This window comes from Macaca fascicularis, chromosome 5 (genome assembly GCF_037993035.2).
Source record: "Macaca fascicularis isolate 582-1 chromosome 5, T2T-MFA8v1.1".
NCBI classification, from domain to species: domain Eukaryota; kingdom Metazoa; phylum Chordata; class Mammalia; order Primates; family Cercopithecidae; genus Macaca; species Macaca fascicularis.
Window position 1 is genome coordinate 64,697,248 of NC_088379.1, and position 27,917 is coordinate 64,725,164.

The window sequence follows — 27,917 nt, forward strand, 5'->3', positions numbered from 1 at the left end:
GTGAAGGAAAACAAGAATAACTAGTGAAAATTGTTTCTTAAACTACCATTTGGTGTCCCTGGCAATAATCCTAAAGGTAAAAACCAAATAAAGTAACATTCACTGAAGAAAATCCACTAATTTGTGGTGAAAACAGCGAGTGTCTTTGGCATTTAAGCCACAACATGCTCACTTGCCCACCCTCCTTGTTCAGTAACAGAAAACTCCCTCTCTTTCAGGGAGGTGCCGATGCTACCACTCGTTTTCTCTTTCCCATGGCAAGGTGAAGAAAGACATGTTTGTTTCCCCTTCCACCATGATTGCAATTTCCAGAGGCCTCCTCACCCCAGTGGAACTGTGAGTCAATTAAACCTCTTTCCTTTATAAGTTACCCAGTCTCTTTATAGCAATGTGATAACAGACTAATACTTTCACTAACCAGTTTCTCAATATCTGTCTAAGCAGTCAATTAGTGAATAGCCTATATTCGTTTTGCACAATCTTCAGTTTTACATTAAATGCTACAACAACTTAAACTTTTTACTGAAGCTTTTTAAAAATAGTTGAATGATTAGTAATAATTTTCACTAAATATAAATTGTGATGATGTCAACTTGACTGGAATGAAGGATACCCAGATGGCTAGTAAGGCTTTGTTTCTGGGTGTATTTGTGAAGGTCTGTCAAGAGGATATTGAAATTTCTCTTTTCTGGCAGATACCCTTGTGACTCTTGTCTGATCTGTGTCTTTTTTATTCCTACCAAGATAGCCACTTCATAGGAGATGGGACAGATGTTAGGTTTGTGTTCATTGGTCAAATGAGATACAGAGGAGGCAACTCAACAAAACACATGAAATGTCAGAAGCAGTATATTCTTACAGTTCCCAGAGAGAAGCAATCTGCTTGATTCACACGGCTAATGGGGAAGAGAAAGCTCTCTGGGTCATGCAGTACAACTAGTGGGTGGGGAGCAAGAGAGAGTGAGGGATTTGTGAGCCAAAGCCTTTATTGGAGTCTAGGGTGTTATCTAAGTGGGCTTCCCTTGGGGAAATCCAATTAGTGGGTTTAGTGGTAGTAGGCGTACCTTCCAGGATTCATTCTACGACTTAGATGTGGTCACTGCATAGTCTATGTGGGGTCTGGGGATCAACAAGGTGATCCAAGTATGTGGTATTTACAGGTCCCGTAAGAGATGGTCATTAGGATGCAGTTGTATAAGACAGAGATTTGGACCACCCTGAGGAATTTGGAGGATGAAGAGGAACCTGAAACTGTATCGATGGTTTCTAAGCTCTGCTTCCAGAATGAAGAAGTCCAACTCATATTTAAAATGAATGCCAAGGTCACATAAAATTTTAAGACTTTCCTAAAATAATTATAGTACAAATTATGTTTAACTGTCAGTATGGAGTGAGGAAAAACCCTCTCATTTCTTGTACTGTGGAAATATGAACAAAATTATTTTAGGAAGACTGCAGATTCAATGGTATTCCTGAGAGAATGATTGATTTCTTTTTCTAGTAAGATGTGTATAGATGAGTACAGTTTCATTTCAGAAGGATTAATATTCTTTTTCTTTTCTTTCAAGTTACAACTGCAAACCGAGTTCTGTTAAGTAATGACATAATTAACCTGTATCTAACTAGCAATGCCAAACTACTCTTTATTCTCACACTTCCACTTTTACACACACAAGCACACAAATGCATGCACACACACAGAAGAGAAAAGTATTATAGAAACCATATCTAAAAGGAATGTAAATCAACACAGTAATGATTTACTAGATATAAACTGTCATGCTCATAATTTAATAAATCGAATACAGACATATTTGGAGGTTTAATTACAAAATATATTTTTATGTGTTTGGAAACCACTCAGTTTTTAGAATTAGGTGTCCACTAAATATGAAAAGAACTGTACTCTTATTGCTTCATATTTTTCTGTAATGATTTGGTACCATTCTCTTTCTAGTAATCAATGATCGTTGATTTAAGTCAAATTTTTCACACACAGACATTATCTTAAAGAGACTAGATGGTGCTATGTGTCAAAATGTGGAGACAGTCTATGCTTCTGAAAATTCCTTTCTGTCTTCATTTAAGAAGTATAAGTAAATTTTATTTTATTCTCTATGGATACTTCACTTTTGTAATGCAAATATTGTTTTTCTCTGCAGGACAAGGAAGAATTTGTTCAGAGCTCAGGCAATGATGGTGTTGTGGTGTTTTCTCTTGGATCAACTCTCCAAAATCTTCCAGAAGAAAAGGCTGATATTTTTGTTTTAGTCCTCACCCAAATTCTGCAGAAACTCAGTATAAACTCCAAATCTGGTAAGCTGCTATTCCCACAGTGGATCGAGAGTGTGGATAATGGTGTCTTTTTTATTTGAAAGTTAAATCTTATTTTAAATTTAGCATAACAAGTACCTGTATTAAGAAAAAAAATCATAAAACATTATACTAATGTAGTTTGGCATAATTGATTATTTGTCTACTGAGACTTGCCATTTCCATGGAAACACATCTTTTTGAAGTTATTTGTTTGTAATAAAATAGAAATAAAAACTTAAGTCCCACTAAGTATTTAGAACTTGAAATACTAAAATACTTAAGACCTGTGGTAACTTCTTCAAAAAAAAAAAAAAAAAAAAAAAGTTCTGAAATATGTTGGCTCCAATGACCAGGAAAAGGGAGGATAATTTTTATCAGCATGCTGATAGAGAAGAATCATGCTTAAATATATCCTCAGCTTAAGTTGTTTTAGGATTCAATGTAGCAGGGCATAGGAATAGAACCCTAGATTTCTGTGGTTTTTCTAATTAGCTAAGAGTTTTCTAGAATTAGAAGGCAATTAAAGTTCTACAATGAATACGTAAGGCTATTTATGAAATAGTCAAGGCTCTTTTAAAACTATTTAGTTAAATTTTATAAAACACAGCATAGGCAAGAATGTTAAATAGGAGTGTGAAATCTTGGGTTGTGATTATGCAATTCTCTGTTAGGGGGTTTGATACATCTTTACATCCTTTGGATTCAAATGTAAGGTTTCTTACAGACTTCCTAAAAATAAAACTGTATATAACAACAAGTACAAATCCAGACAAGATGCTCAATTGAAAAATGGAATAAAATTAACCCATGTCTCATTTTTTCTTAAATATTAAATAACACAAAATAAAGGTGAGAAGGAGGTAGGATGAAAAGACTACTACTCATCCAAAAACAGACAAAATCTAAAGCAGGGTATATTTGTGAGAAATTCTAAATTTGAAGAGAGGGAGGAAGGTCAAGTAACTATAATTTAAACAAAAGTCATGTATCCATAATAATTTTTATCTCTCAAAAACTGATTAGCCAGTACTGTTTTATTTTCTAATTCCTCACTTATAATCTCATTCTTTTGTAATTGATAATATGCAAAATGGCAATAAAGATAGATGTATAAAAAAGACAGATGTATAAAAGGCTTTTATTTATTTCAGTATTTACAAAGTAACCCTATATACTTTTCTCGCTATGTAATCTGAAATAGAGTAGGATGTATGAGTTATAAATATTTCTACAGCCTTAAAATGCTATTATCCTGTGGTTTTACTTGTGAAATACATATATTTCTTCCACAGGTTTTATGGATATATATAAAAAAGAAAGAAACTAGCCACATTATGAGCCAATACTCAGCTCTATGATTGGATATTCCTGAATTATCTTCTTGGTAAGACTATGAGAAAGTAAAAATAAGCAATTAGATGAGCAACAAGGTGAATAACAGTTTAACAGCTAAAAATTCAATATTTTAAAGTTGTAAAAGTTTATTATTTTACTTCTAAAGCAGATTTATTTAAAAAATCGATCATCAATTTTATAGATTCACACTTTCTGTTGTTCTTGTAAGAGTTTCAGGCAATGCAGAAATAATCAATGCCTTGTTTTCTGAAGATAGAAAATTTCTGTGGTGGCAATGTCCCATGTGCTCATCTTTTGTAGAAAATGCTGCTTTCTTCAGTGAGTTATCTGATTGCTTTTTCCCCTTCTTTCTCAGAAATTCTTTTAACATTATAATAGAATTCTTACCCATTTCCCAATCCGATTCCAAAATTAAGTCATCTCAAAACCAAAACTTTTGTTACTCCTGGTGAAACTAATGGGACCTGTTAACTGTTTATGATAGGTCTCTATGGTGTGAGTTCCCATGTTTGCTGATCTGCCTAATGACATCATTCTCATAAAGATCAAAGGAACAGCTGTGGAGGTGAACACATTTACAAGTGCACAATTGCTCAAAGATTTGAGAATTGTTATTCATAATTATTTGTCAATATTGCTACTTTTAAAGTTTTTCCAACCATTGATTATGTCACCAATCACACCAGAAAATGTTTGAGGCCATGTGACTTTTCTAACCATTTTTAGTTTGGTAATTCACCATCTTGGTCTTGGACCTGAAGTGTTATGCTGACTCACAATATGCTGATTCCTGGAGAGTGCACAAATACAAAAAATGATAACTTCAATGGATGCAGAGAAGCCAAAAGAGTAAAACTGACACATGCAATAGACCATACACAACAGGAAAATATCTTAGGGAACAGTTTGATATGAGAAGCATAATGACTTCACTTTTTCTACATGCTTAGCACTACTAGGCTAAGCATATAAATTGAAAATAATGATAATAGGGGATTACACTAGGAAAGGCTTACTATTTTTCTATAGAGTCCATTTAGACCATCACAGTCTACATTTCCACCTTTGTCAACCGATATTTATTGTGTTGCTTTAAATATAAGGGCCTATTCTTTCTAAAACTTTAAATAGTAAAGGTCATTAATCCTTTTTCAGAAAGAGAACATGTCAACAATATGTTCAAAAGAAATGGATTCTTTCAAGGAAAATAATCATAATATAAAAAGAACTCATTTTATGAAACTTTTTAATTGACAGTGCACTTGATAAACTTGGATTTATTAATACTTTTTTTGCTGTACTTAAAAAAATCACAAATATCCCAAATCTCTAATTTCTAATCTTTATTTACAATGTAAAGTTATTTACTGTGGAAAAATAAAAACATATTTACTCTGAAAGTAAGATTATTATGATATTTTCTAATCTTAATCTTTAAAATGTATAAATTAGTTAAATAACAACTTATATGCTAAGGACTTAAGATATTAGAAAACCTATTTGATCAAGAATATGTTGTATTAAATATGTGACAATTTAAAGCTCTACATCAAAGTATATATTCATATTTAAATCAGTTTTACATTAATTTCACAAACACAGGCTTGTCTCAGAGGTATTGGGAGTTCAGTTCCACATCACTTCAATAAAGCAAATATTGCAGCAAAGCAAGACACATGCATTTTTTGGTTCCCCAGTGCACATAAAAGTTATGTCTACACTATATTATAGTCTATTGAATGTGCAATACCATATGTCTAAGGGAAAATATACAGGCTTTACTTATAAAATACTTCATTGCTTAAAAATTGCTAATGATATCTAAGCCTTCACCAGGTTGTAATCTTTTAGCTGATGGGGGGTCTTACAGTGACATTGATGGCTGCTAACTGATCAAAGCTGTGGCTGCTGAAAGTTGGAGTGGCTGTGGAAATCTCTAAAAATAACACAACAGTAAAGATTGCTGCACCAATTGACTCTTCCTTCCAGTAAAGATTTATCTTTAGTATGTGATGCTGCTTCATAATGCTTTCCCCACAGTAGAGCTTCTTTTAAAACTGTAATAAATCATTTCAAACCCTGCCACTGCTTTATCAAGTAAATTGATGTCATATTTTAAACCATCTGTTGTCATTTCCACAATGTTCACAGCATCTCCATGGGAGAAAATGTCATCACAAGAAACCACTTTATTTGCTCATCCATAAGAAACGGATCTTCATCTGATCAAGTTTGATCAATAGATTGTAGCAATTAATATCCTTTGCCCACTTTTTGATGGGGTTGTTTGATTTTTTCTTATTAATTTGTTTAAGTTCTTTGTAGATTATGGATATTAGCCCTTTGTCAAATGGGTAGATCGCAAAAATCTCCCCCCATTCTGTAGGTTGCCTGTTCACGCTGATTGTAGTTTCTTTTGCCGTGAAGAAGCTCTTTAGTTTAATTAGATGTCATTTGTCTATTTTGGCTTTTGTTGCCATTGCTTTTTGTGTTTTAGTCATGAAGCCCTTGCCCATGCCTATGTCCTGAATGGTATTGCTTAGCTTTTCTTCTAGGGTTTTTATGGTTTTAGGTTTAACATTCAAGTCTTTAATCCACTTGAATTATTTTTTATAAGACACGTTTCAAAAGAAGACATTTATGCAGGCAACACACACATGAAAAAATGCTCATCATCCCTGGTCATCAGAGAAATCCAAATCAAAACCACCATGAGATACCATCTCAAACCAGTTAGAATGGTGATCATTAAAAAGTCAGGAAACAACAGATGCTGGAGAGGATGTGGAGAAATAGGAATGCTTTTACACTGTTGATGGGAGTGTATACTAGTTCACCCATTGTGGAAGACAGTGTGGCGATTCCTCAATGATCTAGAACTAGAAATGCCATTTGACCCAGCAATCCCGTTCCTGGGTATATACCCAAAGGATTATAAATCATGTTACTATAAAGACACATGCACACATATGCTAACTGTGGCACTATTAACAATAGCAAAGACTTGGAACCAACCCAAATGTCCATCAAGGATAGACTGGATTAAGAAAATTTGTATCTGGCGTGGTGACTCAAGCCTGTAATCCCATCACTTTGGGAGGCCGAGACGGGCAGATCATGAGGTCAGGAGATCGAGACCATCCTGGCTAACATGGTGAAACCCTGACTCTACTAAAAAATACAAAAAAACTAGCCGGGCGAGGTGGCGGGTGCCTGTAGTCCCAGCTACTCGGGAGGCTGAGGCAGGAGAATGGCGGGAACCCGAGAGGCGGAGCTTGCAGTGAGCTGAGATCCGGCCACAGCACTCCAGCCTGGGCGACAGAGCGAGACTCCATTTCCAAAAAAAAAAAAACAAAAAAAGGAAAAAAAAGAAAATTTGGCACATATACACCATGGAATACTATGCAACCATAAAAAACGATTAGTTCATGTCCTTTGCAGGGACGTGGATGAAGCTGGAAACCATCATTATGAGCAAACTATCACAAGGACAGAAAACCAAACACTGCATATTCTCACTCATAGGTGAAAATTGAACAATGAGAACATTTGGACACAGGGTGAGGATTATCACACACTGGGGCCTATCATGGGGTTGGGGGATAGGGATGGGATGGCATTAGGAGAAATGCCTGATGTAGACAACGAGTCAATGGGTGCAAGAAACCAACATGGCATGTGTATACATATGTAACAAACCTGCAAGTTGTGCATATGTACCCTAGAACTTAAAGAATATACACACACACACACACACACACATAGATCTATATATATATAAAGATTGTAGCAATTCATTCACATCTTCAGGCCCCTCTTCTAATTGTAGTGCATTTGCTATTTCCACCACATCTGAATTTACTTTCTCCAATGAAGTTTTGAATCTCTCACAGTTGTCAATGAAGGCTGGCACCAACTTCTTCTAAACTCCTTTCAGTGTTGCTATGTTGACCTTCTTTCATGAATGATTATTATACTCAACGGCATCTAGAATGGTATATTGTTTTTCCGAAGATTTTCAATTTATATTGCTCAGATCCATTGGAAGAATTAGTATAGCAGCTATTTTCTTATGAAATATATTACTTAAATAATAAGATTTGAAAGTTGAAATTACTCGTTGATCGGTGGGTTCCAGAATGGATGCTGTGTTAGATGAAATGAAAACATTAATCTCTTTGTACTTATCCATCAGAACTCCTGGGTAACCAGGTGCATTGTCAATGAGTAGTAATATTTTAAAGAAATATTTTATTTCTGAGCAGTAGGTCTTAACATGGGCTTAAAACGTTCAGTAAACCTGCTGTAAACACATGAGTTGTCATCCAGGCTTTGTTTTTCCACTAATGAAGCACAGGCAGAGCAGTTATAACATAATTATTTAGGGCTGTAGGATATTCCAAATGGCAAATGAGCACCCATTTCAACTTAAAGTCACAAATTGCATTAGCCCCTAACAAAAGAGTCAGCCTGTCCTTTGAAGATTTGAATCGGTTTTCATTTCCCTTTAGCTATGAAAGCCCTAGATTGCATTGTATTTAAAGTGAATGTTGTTTCATATACATTGACTATCTGTTACTTAACCTAACCACCTTGACCTTCCTTAGATGTATTGAATAACTTGCAATTTCTTTATCAACATTTGCTGCTTCACCTTACACTGTTATTTCATGCAGATGGCTTCTTAAACTCATGAATCAATCTCTATTAGTGTCAAACATTTGTTCTACAGAATCCTCATCTCTCAGCCTTCATAGAATTAGAGAGTTAGGGCCTTGCTTTGAATTAGGCTTTGGTTTAAGGGAATGTTGAGAGTAATTTGATCTTCTATCCAGACCACTAACACTTGCTCTTTATCAGCAATACAGCTATTTCCCTTTCTTATATTTTATGTGTTCACTGGAATAGCACTGCTAATTGCTTTTGTGTTTTACAAAGATCTCCAGGGTATTCCAAAGTGCAGTAGCATTGGAAATATTAGATTAATGTCTAAACAGTGAGCATAGTTACTATTTTTATTGGGATTTAATTATCAGTCATTCCATTAGTTATTGACTAAATTAAACACAAGCTGTCTGTGTATTTTATATCTACATACGGTTTCAATCAAAGTAGTGGAAAACTAAAAAAAAAAAAAAAAAAAAAAAAAAAAAAAAAAAAAAGTTATTCCAATATATTAATACTTCACAAAACAGTGGCTCTTCTTGTTTCCATGACAAGTGTACATGAATTTAGTCACAATCTCTTTTCACTTTATTTTAATCTATCTCAACAGTGTCACCTATTGACCAGTCCGGGAATGAGAATATGTACTCTCTTTTCATAAACAACTTGTGGAGGGAAGTATTTTTGTATTATGAGTGTCTTGCTCTTTTCTTTCACTTCATATTTTATTCTGTGTGTTTTCTCCATCCTATTTATCAGCAGCAAGCATCTCTTTAAAATCTATTTTGCTTTATCCTCAAGTTTTGCTTTCCTCAAAAGGAAATAAGGTTTAAATTATAGTTATTATTTGTTTATCTACAACTGTTCTAATAATGCAACATTAGCATAATATTATGTATGATTTCTTACATTGAATTTACCAGAAATTGTGTTACATGACTTTCGTACTTTAATTTAATTCTTAATAGATTCCTGGGAAAAGTATTATTATTGAACTTTATATTAATAGGCTCAACTCTCTTTGTCACATGCCATTATGGGCCTTTAATCAGCTTGTCAATGTAAGAAACAAAATAAATTACACAAATGTGGTTGAGATCATAGACCTGAACACCACAAGCAGGTTTTCCATATTGATTTCCTGTAAATGATTACAAAGAATACTATATATTTAATGATTTTATTTACACATTTTATCTACCAATATTTCAGCCATGATGTTTATTGCAGTTATTTAATACTTACATATTAGTATTTTGGAAACTTACTGGTTAGCCAAATATTTATATGTTTCTATTAAAAAAAGAGAAATTTTAAATTCCAGACTACTCAGCTATAACCAAACCTTTGGAACATTCTCACATTAGGTTGAGCATGGCCAGAAGACACTTAAATCAAATTATAACCCCATTTACTAATACAAACATAAATATATAAATAAATTATTATAATTAAAATCAAATAATGATCAAATGGATTATTATAACATCACCAAAGCTATGTCACATTCATTTTACCTAGCTGCAAGAATTTCTTGGGATATCTTCTAGCATTTTTAATTTATATGAAATATTACAAACTGAAAAAATAGTTTTAAGCACTTAAATAAGTGCCTATAGTCTCACTACCTAATACAGAACATAAAAGTATATTGCCATGTTGTCAGTACATATCCTTTAAAAGTGATACGTGGTGTGTAGGTGGAGGGATATTGATGTTGGTGGAATAGGAAACCCATTTTCCTTTTTTCCTCACAGAGAAATGGACTTAACAAATATATATATGTATACACACACACACACACACACACACACACACACACACACATATATATATATAGAGAGAGAGAGAGAGACCAAATAACCTTTATGAAAACTCCAGAAACAAGTTAAAACATCACAGCATCCCAGGCAAGAGCAAAGCCAAGAAGAACTTCACTGAAATTGCTAAGAAATTTCACAGAATTGTCTCACTATAGAGAACAGCCAGTACAACATGGCACAGTTAGGAGAAAATTCCCTAGCCATACCTTCCCCCATGGGAAAGAAAGAGAAGAGTAAAGCGTGCTTTAATGTTCTAGCTTTTGGAGGGGCTGCACAAGGGGCTAGTTTCTCTGACCTAACTCAAAAAAATCCCAGAAACTAGCAGAATTCGGATGCCTGTGAGCTACTGAGAAAAAACCGCGTTTGGCAGTGTTAAAAAGACTGCCCTACCACAGAATGACAGCAGAGGGAGAAATAGACTACAAACTCCTAAAGAGGATGTAGGAAAATAAAAAATCTTTAGCTGGGTAATTACATACAAAAGCTGAGAGAAGACACATTCCCAGAAAAGGTTTGAGAGACCCGCAGAATATCTAGCTGGTGTGACTAATGAACACAGTCTTTTGTACCAAGTTAGGTGGTACATAATGGGAGATGCAGCTATTTTTCAAATGCCCAAGTTGTAGCAAAAGAACACAAGGCATACACACACACACACACACACACACACACACACACATGCCACAAAACCATGGCCCAATGAAGGGAACAAAATAAACTTCTAAAAAATAACCCCAAGGAAATGATGATCTATAAATTACTTGTCAAATAATTCATAATTATCATTTTAAAGATAATTAACTAAGAGAGAACAAAAAAACTATATAAAATAAAAAAATAGTTCATATAAAAATGAAAATATTAACAAAAAGGTAAAACTCTATAAAAAAGAGTTGAACAAAAATTCAGGAGCAGAAGAATACAATAAATGAATTTTAATATTCACTAGAGGAGCCCATGAGAAGACATTATCAAACATATAAAAAACATACACACTTAAGAACATAGGTTATTTGAAATTATTCAGGCAGGGGAGCAAAAATGTAAAGAAAAAAATACACACAAAAAAAGTGAAGACAACCTAACTAATTTATAAGACACCATCAAGCTAACCAATAAAGCATTATAAGAGTCCCAGTATGTGCAGCGCACCCAAGATGGCCAAATAGGAATAGTTCCAGCCTCCAGTACCCAGCATGAGTGACAGAGAAGACAGGTGATTTCTGCATTTTTAACGGAGGTACCAGGTTCATCTCACAGGGGAGTGCTGGACAATCAGTGCTGGTCAGCTGGTACAGCCCAACCAGCGAGAGCTGAAGCAGGGCATGGCATTGCCTCACCTGGAAAGCACAATGGGGAAGGGAATCCCTTTTCTTAGCCAAGGGAAACTGAGACATACAACACCTTGAATATCGGGGAACTCCCACCCTAATACTGCACTTTACCAAAGGTCTTAGCAAACAGCACACCAGGAGATTATATCCCACACCTGACCCAGAGGGTCCCACACCAACGGAGCCTCCCTCATTGCTAGCACAGCAATCTGAGATCTAACTGCAAGGTGGCAGTAAGGCTAGGGGAGGGGGACCCACCATTGCTGAGATTTAAGTAGGTAAACAAAGTCGCCTGGAAGCTCAAACTGGGTGGTGTCCACCACAGCTCAAGGAGACCTGCCAGCCTCTATAGACTCCTCCTCTGGGGACAGGGCACAGCTAAACAAAAAGCAGCAGAAACCTCAGAAGAGGTAAATGCCCCTGTCTGACAGCTTTGAAGAAAGCAGTGGATCTCCCAGCACAGAGGTTGAGATCTGAGAACGGACAGACTGCCTGCTCAAGTGGATCCCTGACCCCTGAGTAGCCTAACTGGGAGATATCCACCACTAGGTGCAGACCAACACCTCACACCTCACATGGCGGGGTTCACCCCTGAGACGAAGCTACCAGAGCAAGAACCAGACAGCAACACTTGCTGTTCAGCAATATTCTATAATATGCAGCCTCTGCTGCTGATACCCAGGAAAACAGGGTCTGCAGTAGACATCAAGCAAATTCCAACAGACCTACAGCTGAGGGACCTGACTGTCAGAAGGAAAACTAACAAACAGGAAGGACACCCATGCCAAAACCCCATCAGTACATCACCATCATCAAAGACCAAAAGCAGATTAAACCACAAAGACGGGGAAAAAGCAGGGCAGAAAAGCTGGAAATTCAAAAAATCAGAGCGCATCTCCTCTTCCAAAGGAATACAGCTCATCGCCAGCAACGGAACAAAGCTAGATGGAGAATGACTTTGATGAGTTGAGAGAAGAAGGCTTCAGTCGATCAAACTTCTTAGAGCTAAAGGAGGAACTACGTAATTAGCGGAAAGTAACTAAAAACCTTGAAAAAAGAATGGATGAATGGATAACTAGAATAATCAATGCAGAGAAGACATTAAAAGAACTCATAGAGATGAAAACCATAACATGAGAAGTACATGACAAATGCACAAGCTTCAGTAGCTGACTCGATCAACTGGAAGAAAGAGTATCAGTGATTGAAGATCAAATGAATGAAATGAAGAGAGAAGAGAATTGTGGAGAAAAAAGAGTAGAAAGAAGTGAACAAAGCCTCCAGGAAGTATGGGATTAAGGAAAAAGACCAAATCGATGTCTGATTGGTGCCTCTGAAAGTGACGGGGAAAATGGAACCAGTTGGAAAACATTCTGCAGCATATCATCCAGGAGAACTTCCCCAAACTAATAAGGCAGGTCAACATTCAAATTCAGGAAATACAGAGAACGCCACAAAGATACTCCTCGAGAAGAGCAACTCCAAGATACATAATTGCCAGATTCACCAAAGTTGAAATGAAGGAAAAAATCTTAAGGGCAGCCAGAGAGAAAGGTCGGGTTACCCACAAAGGGAAGATCAGACTAACAGCAGATCTCTCGGCAGAAACTCTCCAAGCCAGAAGAGAGTGGGGGCCAATATTCAACATTCTTAAAGAAAAGAATTGTAAACCCAGAATTTCATATCCAGCCAAACTAAGTTTCATAAGTGAAGGAGAAATAAAATCCTTTACAGACAAGCAAATGCTTAGAGATTTTCTCACATCCAGGCCGGCCTTACAAGAGACCGTGAAGGAAGCACTAAACATGGAAAGGAACAACAGGTAGCAACCATTGCAAAAACATGTCAAAATGTAAAGTCCATCGATGCTAGGAAGAAACTGCATCAACTAACGAGCAAAATAACCAGCTAATATCATAATGTCAGGATCAAGTTCACACATAACAATATTGACCTTAAATGTAAATAGACTAAATGGTTCATTTAAAAGACACAGAGTGGCAAATTGGATAAAGAGTCAAGACCCATCAGTTTGCTGTATTCAGGAGACCCATCTCACATGCAGAGACACACATAGGCTCAAAATAAAGGGATGGAGGAAGATCTACCAAGCAAATGGAAAACAAAAAGAAGCAGGATTTTCAATCCTAGTCTCTGATAAAACAGATTTTAAACCATCAAAGATCAAAAGAGACAAAGAAGGCCATTACATAATGGTAAAGGGATCAATTCATCAGGAAGAGCTAACTATCCTAAATATATATGCATCCAATGCAGGAGCACCCAGATTCATAAAGCAAGTCCTTAGAGACTTACAAAGAGACTTAGACTCCCATACAATAATAATGGGAGACTTTAACACCCCCACTGTCAATATTAGACAGAACAACGAGACAGAAAGTTAACGAGGATATACAGGAATTGAACTCAACTCTGCACCAAGCGGACCTAATAGACATCTACAGAACTCTCCACCCCAAATCAACAGAATATATATTATTCTCAGCACAATATCACACTTATTCCAAAATTGATCACATAGTTGGAAGTAAAGCACTACTCAGCCAATGTAGAAGAAAATAAATTGTAACAAACTGTCTCTCAGACCACAGTACAATTAAACTAAGACTCAGGACTAAGAAACTCAATCAAAACCACTCAACTACATGGAAACTGAACCACCTGCTCCTGAATGACTACTGGGTACATAACGAAATGAAGGCAGAAATAAAGATGTTCTTTGAAACCAATGAGAACAAAGATACAACATACCAGAATCTCTGGGACACATTTAAAGCAGTGTGTAGAGGGAAATTTATAGCACTAAATGCCCACAAGAGAAAGCTGGAAAGATCTAAAATTGACACTCTAACATCGCAATTAAAAGAACTAGAGAAGCAAGAGCAAACACATTCGAAAGCTAGCAGAAGGCAAGAAATAACTAAGATCAGAGCAGAACTGAAGGAGATAGAGACACAAAAAACTTTCCAAAAAATCAATGAATCCAGGAGTTGGTTTTTTGAAAAGATCTAAAAAATTGATAGACTGCTAGCAAGACTAACAAAGAATAAAAGAGAGAAGAATCAAATAGATGCAATAAAACAATGATAAAGGGGATATCACCACCGACCCCACAGAAATACAAACTACCATCAGAGTATACTATAAACATCTCTATGCAAATACGCTAGAAAACCTAGAAGAAATGGATAATTTCCTGGACACTTACACTCTCCCAAGACTATACCAGGAAGTTGATTCCCTGAATAGACCAATAGCAGGCTCTGAAATTGAGGCAATAATTAATAGACTGCCAACCAAAAAAAGTTCAGGACCAGATGGATTCACAGCTGAATTCCACCAGAGGTACAAGGAGGAGCTGGTACCATTCCTTCTGAAACTATTCCAATCAATAGAAAAAGAGGGAATCCTCCCTAACTATTTTACGAGGCCAACATCATCCTGATACCAAAGCCTGGCAGAGACACAACAAAAAAAGAGAATTTTAGACCAATATCCCTGATGAACATCGATGCAAAAATCCTCAATAAAATACTGGCAAACCGAATCCAGCAGCACATCAAAAAGCTTATCCACCATGATCAAGTGGGCTTCATCCCTGGGGTGCAAGGCTGGTTCAACATACGCAAATCAATAAATGTAATCCAGCATGCAAACAGAATCAAAGACAAAAACCACATGATTATCTCAATAGATGCAGAAAAAGCCTTTGACAAAATTCAACAGCCCTTCATGCTAAAAACTCTCAATAAATTCATTATTGATGGAACGTATCTCAAAATAATAAGAGCTATTTATGATAAACCCACAGCCAATATCATACTGAATGGGCAAAAACTGGAAGCATTCCCTTTGAAAAGTAGCACAAGACAGTTATGTCCTCTCTCACCACTCCTATTCAACATAGTTTTGGAAGTTCTGGCTAAGGCAATCAGCAAAGAGAAAGAAATAAAGGTATTCAGTTAGGAAAAGAAGAAGTCAAATTGTCCCTGTTTTCAGACGACATGACTGTATATTTAGAAAACCCGATTGTCTCAGCCAAAATCTCCTTAAGCTGAAAAGCAACTTCAGCAAAGACTCAGGATACAAAATCACTGTGCAAAAATCACAAGCATTCTTATACACCAGTAACAGACAAACAGAGAGCCAAATCAGGAATGAACTTCCATTCACAATTGCTTCCAAGAGAATAAAATACCTAGGAATCCAACTTACAAGGGATGTAAAGGACCTCTTCAAGGAGAACTACAAACCACTGCTCAGTGAAATAAAAGAGGACACCAACAAATGGAAGAACATACCATGCTCATGGATAGGAAGAATCAATTTTGTGAAAATGGCCATGCTGCCCAAGGTAATTTATAGATTTAAGGCCATACCCATTAAGCTACCAATGAGTTTCTTCACAGAATTGGAAAAAACTGCTTTAAAGTTCATATGGAACCACAAAAGACCCCACATTGCCAAGACAATCCTAAGCCAAAAGAACAAAGCCAGAGGCATCACGCTACCTGACTTCAAACTATACTACAAGGCTACAGTAACCAAAACAGCATGGTGCTGGTAGCAAAACAGAGATATAGACCAATGGAACAGAACAGAGCCCTCAGAAATAATACCAAACATCTACAGCCATCTGATCTTTGACAAACCTGACAAAAACAAGAAATGGGGAAAGATTCCCTATTAGTAAATTGTGCTTGGAAAATAGGCTAGCCATAAGTAGAAAGCTGAAACTGGATCCTTTCATTACTCCTTTTATGAAAATTAATTCAGGATGGATTAGAGACTTAAATGTTAGACTTAATACCATAAAAACCCTAGAAGAAAACCTAGGTAATACCATTCAGGACATAGGCATGGGCAAGGACTTCACGTCTAAAACACCGAAAGCAACGGCAACAAAAGCCAAAATTGACAAATGGGATCTAATTAAACTAAAGAGCTTCTTCACAGCAAAAGAAACAACCATCAGAGTGAACAGGCAACCTACAGAATGGGAGAAAACTTTTGCAATCTACTCATGTGACAAAGGGCTAATGTCCAGAACCTATAAAGAACTCAATCAAATTTACAAGAAAACAAACAACCAACCCCATCACAAAGTGGGAAAAGCATATAAACAGACACTTCTCAAAAGAAGACATTCATACAGCCATCAGACACATGAAAAAATGCTCATCATCACTCGCCATCAGAGAAATGCAAATGAAAAGCATGTTGAGATACCATCTCATACCAGTTAGAATGGCAATCATTAAAAAATCAGGCAACAACAGGTGCTGGAGCGGATGTGGAGAAATAGGAACACTTTGAAACTGTTGGTGGGACTGTAAACTAGTTCAACTATTGTGGAAGACAATGTGGCAATTCCTCAAGGATCTAGAACTAGAAATACCATTCGACCCAGCCATCCCATTACTGGGGATATACCCAAGGATTATAAGTCATGCTGCTATAAGGACACATGCACATGTATGTTTATTGTGGCACTATTCACAATAGCAAAGACTTGGAATCTACCCAAATGTCCATCAGTGACAGACTGGATTAAGAAAATGTGGCACATACATACCATGGAATACTATGCAGCCATAAAAAAGGATGAGTTCTTGTCCTTTGTACGGACATAGATGCAGTTGGAAACCATTGTTCTCAGCAAACTATCGCAAGAACAGAAAACCAAATACCACATGTTCTCACTCATAGGTGAGAATTGAACAATGAGATCACTTGGACACAGGAAGGGGAGCATCACACACTGGGTCCTATTATGGAGAGGGGATCATGGGGAGGGATAGCATTAGGAGATGTACCTAATGTAAATGACGAGTCAATGGGTGCAGTACACCAACATGGCACATGTATACTTATGTAACAAACCTGCATGTTGTGCACATGTACCCTAGAACTTAAAGTAAAAAAAAAAAAAAAAAAAAAAAATAGAGTCCCAGTAAAAAAAGAGTGAAAGATAGAGGCAGAGATTATATTTGAGAAAAATAATGACCAAAGAATTACCAGTTTTGCAGAGAGTAATAGACATACAAATTCAAGAACAACTGAATGCAGTTCCAATGTGAATAATCCAAAGAAGTCTGCAACAATGCACAAGGTAATTAAAGTTTCAGAAGTCGTTGACAAAAAGAAAATCTTGAAAGCAGCAAGAAAAAAGGGACTTACATCATATAAAGAAACTCTGTAAGATTATCAATAAGATTCTCAGCAAAAATCATGCAAACCAAAAGTAAGTGAGATAATATATTCAAAGTGCTGAAAGGAAATAAAAAAAAAAGACAAATTTTTCAAATGAGAATATCATGTGCCAATCTTGTCCTTCAAAAATCATAGAGGAGTGAATGTTTCCCAGATTTAGGAAAAAAAAAATGGTGCGGGTTATAATCAACACTAGACTTAGAAGAAATGTTAAAAGGAGTCCTTCACATTGAAATGGAAGTATGCAAGGCGTGCCAGGCATGGTGGCTGCTGCCTGTAATTCCAGCACTTCAGAGGCTGAGGTGGGCAGATCACCTGAGGTCAGGAGTTTAAGACCATCATGACCAACATAGTGTAACACTGTTTCTACTAAAAAAACAAAATTAGCTGGGCATGGTGGCAAGTGCATGTAATCCCAGCTACTTGGGATGCTGAGGCAGAAGAATCACTTCAACCTGGGAGTTGGAGGTTACAGTGAGCCAAGCGTGTGCCATTGCATTCCAGCCTGGGCAAAAAGAGTGAAACTCCATCTCAAAAAATAAAAAAAAAAAATGAAATAAAAAAAATATGCTAGGCAAAAGCACAAAAATAAAAATCTCACTAGTAAAGGTAAATATATAATCAAATATAGAGTTCTGTAGTAATGCTTGTGCATAAATTACTTTTAGTTCTGATATGCACCTTAAAAAACAAAAGCATAAAACAGCTATAAGTGTACATAAATTAATAACAATATAAGAAGATATCTTTAGTGCTATTAAGAATATTAAGTGGGGATGGGTGATGTAAATGAGCAATGTTTTAAATGTTATTGAAGTAAGATTTTAATCTTTAATGTTTTTTATTTAATTTAAAAATTGATTGTTATAATTTTAAATGTTTTATGTAATCCTCATGCTAGACACAAAAAAATACGTACAAAAGATACACAAAAGGATGTGAAGAAGGAATCAAAACTTATGGAGACAGCAAAAACTTGTAGTATGAGAAAATTTTATAGCAACAAATAACCATATTAGAAATGATAAAACATCTCAAACAAGCAACCTAACTTTACACATCAAGGTTCTAAGAAAAGGAAAACTAAGTCTAAAGTTAGCATAAGAAAGTTACATTTTCCATAAAACAGAAAATAACGAATGTTAAAGAGAATGTAGACAAATAGTAAGTCTTGTGCACTGTCTATAGGAATAAAAAAAAAAGGTGAAGCTTCTAAAGAGAAGGGTATGAAGGTTCCTGAAATAAATTAAAAGAGAATTAGCATATTGTCGAACAATGTCACTTCTGGGTATTTTCCAAAAAAAAAAAAAAATTTAAATCAGGATCTTGAAAATATATTGACACATCCATGTTGTGGGCAGCATTATTCATGATAGTCAATACTGGGCTTCCTAATCCTTCTTCATATGTATCTGGCAGCACATCAGGACTGAGAGACAACAGGGTTTTTTTGTAGAGATGCTGCAGAAATATTTAAAAAATTTAAAAAATCAGAAACAAAAATATAATCTGATTTCATAGTCCATTAAAAAATCAATGTCTGGTTTTCAACAATAATCATGAAGTATACAAAGAAACATGAAACTATAACCCATTAAAAGTACCAAAATAAACTTACAAAAACAATTTCTGAGAAAACACAGACACTGGAATTACCACACAAAAGATTCTAAAATAACTGTCTTTAATGTGTCTAAATAACTAAAGGAATAAATTGACAAAGATAAGAAAACCATGAATGAACAACATGATATTAATCAAGAAAAAGAAATTAAAGAGGAAACCAAAAGGAAGCTCTGGAGCTGAAAAATACAATAATGGAAGTGAAAAATTTACTGGATGGTTTCAAAAGCAGATATAAGCAGATAGAAGAAAGAATTGGCAAACATGAAGACAGAGTCATTGAAATTACTGAGTCAGTTAAAAAAAAAAAAAAAAAAGAAGAAGAAGAAAATCAGAGCCTAAGAAGGTGTAGGGTATTTTCACATAAACCAAGATATGCACTGTGGGAGTCCGAGAATGAGAAGGAGTAAGAAAAGGACATAAAGAGTATTTGAAAAACATATTGCAGAAAATAACAAAAATGTAGTAAAGTACATACATCTACAAATCCAAGAAGCTCAACCAACCCCTAGTGGGATTAAGTCAGAAAGATCCACACTAAGATACGTTATAATCTAGATGCTTACAGTCAAAAGAGTAAGAGAAACTTGAAAACAGCAAAAGAGAAGTGACTCGTCATAAATAAGTCATTCTTGGTATTCTTAGTAAGATTATCAGCCAATTTCTTATCTGAAACATTGGAGCCAAAAAGCAGTGTGTTGACATATTTGAAGTAATGAAAAAATGTTAATAAATAATTGTATGTCCAGAAAAACTGTCCTCCAAAAACTAGGTAGAAATTAAGACTTTATCATATTTTTAAAATGCAGAGAAATTTACTATTACCATACTTGCCCTGCAAAATACGCTAAAGAAAATATTTTAGTTTTAATAAAAGACTTCTAGACAGCCACACGAACACATATAAAGGAATAAAGATTTGTAGTGAAGATAAATTCATAACAATTATAAAAGATAATATTTTTGTAAGTTTGGTTGTGATTCCACTTTTATTTATTTATAATATAGAAGACAGTTGCTTAAGAGACAATTAGTAATCTATGTTATTAGGCACACAATATATAGAGATATAATTTGTCACATCAGTAACAGAAAAATAAGAGTGATGGAACTATATATGAGCAGAGTTTTTATGCTATTAATGTGAACAACCAAAAAGTCAAAAAAGAAATCACAAGGGTAATTATAAAATACTTTAAAATCAATAAAACACAACATATCAAAACTTTAGAGATGCAGTGAAAGCAATGCTCAGAGGAAAACTTATACCTATAAATGCCTGTGTTCTAAAATGATTAGGGAAAAAAAAACCTGATTTTCTATATATTCACTCACAACATAGAACTTCCAGGCACCAATATGTGGGTGTTTTACCTTCACAACAATCCAATTTAATTCTCAGCTGACAACAACTGTTTTTCCTACAATTTAATTCAAGTATGCTGCTGGATACATGACAATAGCATCAGATTCCACAAATGAAGGACTTAATCTCACTGCTCTTCAATTCAGATGCCAGTTGCAAGTAGTGAGTCTCCAGGTTATCCATTAACTACTGTCTGGCTTGGCTACCAATTATAACCCCATTCTCAGGGTGAATGGTTTACTAGAGTGACTCACAGGATCTTTCCAGCAGCTAGGCTCTAGCATTATCCAATATTGTTTAGACTGCCTGACACTTTTCCCTAAAGCCTCAATATCTTTCCAGGCTGATTCTCATTTTTTGTTTATTTCCTGGAAGAAAATTTCCTGTAATTATGTTTTCCCCGAATGCTGCTCCTCACTAAAACCAAATTCAGCCATTCCCAGGATAAATGAGATGGCTCTCATCTCTCCTAAGACACTTTTCCATTTCATGAACCTGTATTGTTCAATCCACCAAGCACGTTGTTTATTAATAACCTGAGTAAAGTTAGAATACATGTTTTGCACCCCAAAATGTTACATACCCCATAACAAGTATAGATAAGTGGTAGTCATACAAAAATGCAATTTCATTTCTATGCCAAAAGGCCTCCCCTATCCTTCTTATATTAGGGTGGAGCTGTTTCCCAGCGGAACTCAAATTCAGCATAAAATGCCCACTGCTTAATTCTGCCAGAAACCCATTGTTTTTTACATTCACATTTGTGGATAACTTTCTATCCATAAAGCAAAGGTTATGTGTTTGTGATTAGCACACTGTGGCATGTTGGGCATACTGACATTATATTTCATCCATTTTAAAGTTTCTAAGTATTTTGTGATCAAAATGTACAGTTATGCAGCGATCTGTCTTCTGAGAGCCATACAAAACACACACACACACACACAAAAAAAAAATTTAAAATTCTAGTAGAAAGCAAGTCCCTACATTTTCTTCCAGGAAATAAACAAAATATGACATATTCTATAGTAGATAGAGCCAGAAAAACAGGTGTCAAAAATTGGCTACTTACTAGAGTTCCTTTTAGTTATTAACAGTTGATCTAGTTCATCAACGTATGGTACAACTAGAATGTTTCCCAGAGTAATGTCACTCAATTTTACAGGCTGCCGTTTAACTTTGTCACATTCCAAAAAGCTCTTGCTCTGAGTCTTTCTGGAGATAATAATATATTGTTGGATTACCTTCATTGAATAACACATTTATTCATTCCTTTTACTCTCAGCCATGATTTCTCTTTCTCTCCATCTGTCCTTCTACCTCTAGAAGTGTTGTGAGGTCCATCCATTGGGCTGGCCCTGACTGCTGGCAGCAATCCTACTCTAGAAAGTTCTTTCCCTCCAGTCTACTACCATGTATATAGTATATGGTTATATAAATACAAAACTAATGGACTATCCTGACCAATATCCAACATAGTAGTAGTTACTGTTAGTTCCAACCTTGCCAGGTAGGGTGAATGCACAGTCAACTTTATCAGGTCCTTAAAAATTCTGACACAAACATTTAAAGTTATAGTTGCAAATTCTGGCTTAGGGTTTATCGTTGATTCTGGCATGAACACTTGCATCCCTGGTCTTGGGACCACTGTGGGAGGTGCAGGAAAAAAAAAAAAAGTTGAGATGATCTGAGGGAGAAATGTATAGTTGCACCAGAATCCTCCTCATTCCCTCTTTCCCTGAGACCCCAGAAAAGTAGGGGTATGTATGGAGGAGACATCCTTTGTTAGCAGGAATCCCCCTTCATGTTGAGTGTGAGCACACACTTATGCAGGCATGTAGGCCCATCCTTCATGTCTGTATATCCTTCTGATTTAGATGATATCTTACATCATTTGTGCTGCTTTACAAAATACCTGAAGCTGGGTAATTACTAAGGGATGAACATTTCTTTTCCTCAGTTGTGGAGGCTAGGAGTCCAAGATCAAGGACCAAGCAAGTTCAGTGTCTAGCAAGAGTTTCTTTTGCTTCCAAGATAGGTCCTTGTCCCTTTGTCCTCAGGTGGTAAAAGAGACTTATGGGACAAACACACCCTCCTCAAGCTTTTTTTTTTTTATAAAACACTACTCCATTTATGAGTGTAAAGCCTCCATGACTTAATTATCTCCTAAGGACCCTACCTCTTAATACTGTTGTGTTGCCGATTATGCTTCAGCATAAATATTGAAAGGCAAACACATATTCCAACCATAACATAAAGCAAATGTTTTAACTTTCAATTTAAATTATGTACTAAATCATTACTCTGAGAATGATATGCAACATGATATGTTCATTGGAGATAATATCTCTGCCAACTCCTAGACATGATGACTGTACAGTGTGTCTGTACTGTGTGCAACAAACTAATCTCAAAGTGTTTCTATTCTCTTACTAAACAACAATCAATACAGAAGACTTCTGTAACCAAGTGTTAGTCTGTAAAGGATGTTCCCCACACTTCAAACAAGGAATCAGTTCTGCATTAGACAGCAACTGAGTGTCCTCTAATTCCATTCTGACCCTACTTGGGAGATAGCATCAGATTCCACAGGTTAGGGACTCAGCAAACAAGACACTCCTCAATGCCATTTAGAAGCCCTAGTATGTTTACGTGTGCTTTGACCAGCTAGTTACAAATCAGCATTCTCCCAACTCTTTCCTTGGTTTCGATTAATTTGCTAATGCAGTTCACAGAAGTCAATGAAATACACTTACCAGTTTATTATAAAAATTACTACATGTGATACAGGTATGGTGGAAGGGGTGTGGAGCTTGTGTGCCCTCCTGAGATGTGCCATTCTCCAGGAACCTCCATGGGTTTAGGTATCTGGAAACTCTGTGAATACTGTCCTTTTGAGTTTTTTTAAAGCCTTCATTATGTAGGCACTATTGATTAAACCATTGGCCATTGGTGATCAACTTAACCTTTAATTTCTCTATCCTTCTTGGATGTTGGGGGATGGAGATGAAAGTTCCAACTCTCTAATCCTGCTTTGGTCTTTCCAATGACCGTCCTTCATTTCAAAGTTACATAGGAACTATCAGCTATCAGTGAATTAATTAACTTACAAAAGCACATGATTTTGGAGATTCTAATGATTTTACTAGTTGTATGCCAGAATATTGGGTGAAAGACCAAATATGTGTTTTACAATAACACGCCTATACTCAATTTTTCTTGCAATATCACTTTTCATGAACTTTGTGAATGTCTTTTTCATTGTGATGATATGCCACAGATTACCTCTAAATAAAGAATACATTTTGTAAAATGAGAGATATGTAAATAAACTCATTGGTATTAACATATGTATTACATTTGAACTTTGAAGTTAAGTTTCAATTTTAATTTTACTCAAGTTGCAGAAAAAAACCTCAACTCACTGAAATGTAGCATAAAGCCACATACTAAGTACCTACGAGTTAATCATTTTTTTTCCTCAAAAAGCTACATGGCTATGTAAACAAAAAAGATTGGACAGGGTAATAAGAGTTTTAAATCTCCAAACTTGTCTGTCTGCCTTGACTGACAGCAGCTGTCCTCTGCCCAGTGATATTTCTTAGAGGGACACAGGGAGCTGAGTACATGGAATACTCAATAAGAAATATTTTAATGATGGTATGGCAAGTGAGACTTTTTTACTACCCAGGTACTAGGGATTGTTGTTACTATTCACATTCTTTGGTTCAAAAAATTTAAATTGGGTTGCATGATTAGAGTTCCGTCATTATTCTTAAATGCTTCTTTGCCATATTCTGAACTTTCCATTGAGAGATGGCCATGCGTTTATCAGGATAGTTAATTTCACAGGGGTAATATCAATTAGTAATTGAGTTTAAGGCCAAACAATTTTGCACCTAAAAAATCTCCCACACAAGGCCGTCATAGGAAATAGTCACAAACAGGATTAATCATCTTTTGTAATATTTTGAAAACACATACTACAGTATGCACAATCACTTAAATCAATTAACTTTATATTGGTAGATTGATTAACTAAAAGCTAAAATATGACATCTTCTATCATTAAAAAATGTCCTTGTTGTCCAAAAGAAGGAGGTCAGTGTAGGGAGGTCAGTGTAGGGTGTATTCACCTCCACAAGTAGAATGCATAAGTCGGGAAATAAGAAGTGGAAGTAGCCCCTTATACTATTACCAGCAATAGATGTTGTAGTAATTTTGTTTCCAGTCTCCAAGACCTTAGGGTTTAGCAGGTTCCGAGGTCCTGTTGTCTGAAGAAGAAATGCATTGTTTAGAAAGTAAATGCACTGTTCTGTGAAACTGGAAGCTGAACCTGTCTTTTCTTCTCTTCCTGAACTGAGGGGCTAATGAAAGAGATTAGCAACAAGAATGTCAGGACGTTGCTACGCAATGAACACTGAACACTATTTTGAATCCAGAACACTCACTGGAATGCTTCTTAGTACTATCATGTTCCATATTAGTTGTCAATAGAAAGTTGTGGCAAGCCTTTGTGGGCATTACCACTAAGAACTTGGATATAATATTCATTCCCTTTTCTTGTTCTTTAGACTTCGGGTTGTTAACAGCTCCCAAAGTTGCTAATTCCAGAATTCTGCATTATCCTTTGGTGGCTTCTTGCACAGATATTTAGAATATTCAGCAATAGTTAATCACTTAACATTAATTCTGCTATTAAAACATTTGCAACCAAAGTACTAAAAAGAAGCAAATACTGTAAAAGGCATTAAAATACTATGTGGGCTTGTGTCCTTTACACAAAATGTATAACAATAGTTAGACTCTGCTGTAGATAATCATGTATCTGATGCTCTGTTCCAAGACAGTATGGTCCAATAATGGCTAGTGAATGCACAAAGTCCTAAATGTTTCCCCAAATCACAAATGTTTCACTGTGAGTATATGACATGTTAAATATATATACACAATCAAAAATAATAAAGTAAAAAGAAAGTATTATTTTATCAGTAACTGTGTTTATTCTCATAAAGTGCATAGTTCTCTGGGAAAATGATGAACATTTTTCATCTGTATGTAACCGCTACTTACATCACCTAACACACATCCAAGTTTGGCTACCAGAGATCAAACAATTAAAGCAATTAACCTTAGGTTCTAAACAAAGCTATGGTGACAAAATAACATCAGTATATGTGTTTGTAAATATTTATTTAATTGTACACACAAAATGAGTATTTTTTTGTAAATTTTACCTCAATTAAGAAGACATACAAATAAAAAGTGCACGTATTTACAAATGTCATCTGCACCACTATAAAGCCAATCTTTTTTTTCTAGTTTTTAAGTGGAAAGATCTCACAAACTAAGCTTGGAAACACGCTTATAACGTTTGTGAAGGAAATGTCTACTTACACATCAAATTATTTATAAAGGCAGATTCTAAGTGGATCCTAAGTGAAAACTAAGAGTGCATATTTTCCATAGCTTTTTTCTCATAAACTCATGTTAGTTCAAAGACAATGGTTAGATATCTTACCCGGCAATTAACACTAAAGAAGTACCATCCAGTGTCTTAGTCCGTTTGTGCTGCTATAACAAAGTACCACAGATCGGATAATATAAAAAAAAAAAAAATAGAAATGTAATTTACACAATTCTGGAGGCTGAGTAGTGCAAGATCAAACCTGCAGCGGGTTTATCATGTGGTGATAGCTGTTCTCTGCTTCCAAAAATGGTGCCTTATTTTTATATCCTCTGAGAAGAAGGAATACTGTGTGCTCACATGGTATAAATTAGAAGGACAAAAAGGCTAAACACTGCATCAAGCTTCTTTTATATGGGCCTTAGTTACATTCACTAGCAGGAAACCCTCATGTCCTAATTACATCTTTAAGGCCTGACTTCATAACACCATCACATTGGCCATTGTTTCAATATGAAGAGTAGTGTTCTTATTTGTGTAGATTGGAGTTCTTATTTGTGTAGATTGGAGTTACTTAACAAAGGTAATAATTTTCTTACAAAAAAAGTAAAGAGGTGCAAACTCTCTTTGACCCTAATTGTTTTGAGAGATGTGAAAGAAATATTTACTGAAAAAGAATCTGAAAAACCTACATAGAAGAAAAGTAAATCAATATAATAGTAATTATACCAGACATAGAAGGGGTTTACAAGTGACCCTGCAAGTTATGGATTATCTCTTGTTCATGTTTTTCAGGGAAAAAAAAAAAACTTTTCTTTATCATTGATTTATATTGATTATAATCCATTTCCTTGAATTGCTTAGTTGCCTACTGATATGGTTTCCATACTTGCCCTCACCTATATCTTGTATTGAATAGTAATTCCCAATACTAGAGGTGCGGTCTGGTTGGAGGTGTTTGGATCATGGGGGCAGATGCCTCATAGCTTGGTACTGTCCTTACAAGGGTGAGTTTTCATGTAAGATCTGGTTGTTCAAAAGTATGTGACACCTTTCCCCAACCCCAGGTTGACTCTTGCTCCTGCTTTTACCATGTGATATGCCTGCCCCACCCCTCCACTCCATATTTTCTGCCATGATGGTAAGCTTCTTGAGGCCACCCCAGAAGCCAAGCAGAAGCCAGCACCAGGCTTCCTATGAAGACTGCAGAAACGTGAGCCAATTAAACCTCATTTCTCTATAAATTACCCTATCTCAGATGTTTATTTATAGCAATGCAAGAATGGCCTAATGCACTTAATTTTTTTGTAGTTTAAGGGATATAGACTTTATATCATGCACTGCCCTGGGGAGAAGAAATGGGCAGCTCTTGGGACGCAGACTGGCTCTGTAGGATTGGGGAAAGACATATAATTGTGATATTTCTTTATCAGTAAGGAGAGAGAGGTATGAAGAGCACATCTATAGAAAAGGTTTTGAAGACTTCCAGAATCTCTATCAGTCTGAATGAGGAGATATTTCCCTTCCAAAACAAGTCCATAAAGAGTAGAAGAAGCAACTGCTTCCTCAAATACACAGAAACCAAAACAAAGCTATCAGAAACATAAAAAATAGGAAAATATGATGCTTCTGATGAAACAAAATAAATATTCAGTAATTAATCATAAAGAAATTGAGATCTATAAATGAAAAGATTCAAAATAATTATCTTAAAAACGTCAATATGCTACAAATGAACAGCTGAAAGAGGAATAAATGAATTCAAGGAAACAATAAATGAAGAAAATGAGATA

At 35.7% G+C, this 27,917-nt stretch overlaps 1 pseudogene; it reads left to right on the plus strand.

Annotated features, from left to right (window-relative positions):
• Positions 1-1,172: 1,172 nt before the first annotated feature.
• LOC102145674 (UDP-glucuronosyltransferase 2B10-like) overlaps positions 1,173-27,917 on the plus strand; it is an 87,630-nt pseudogene continuing 60,885 nt past the window's right edge.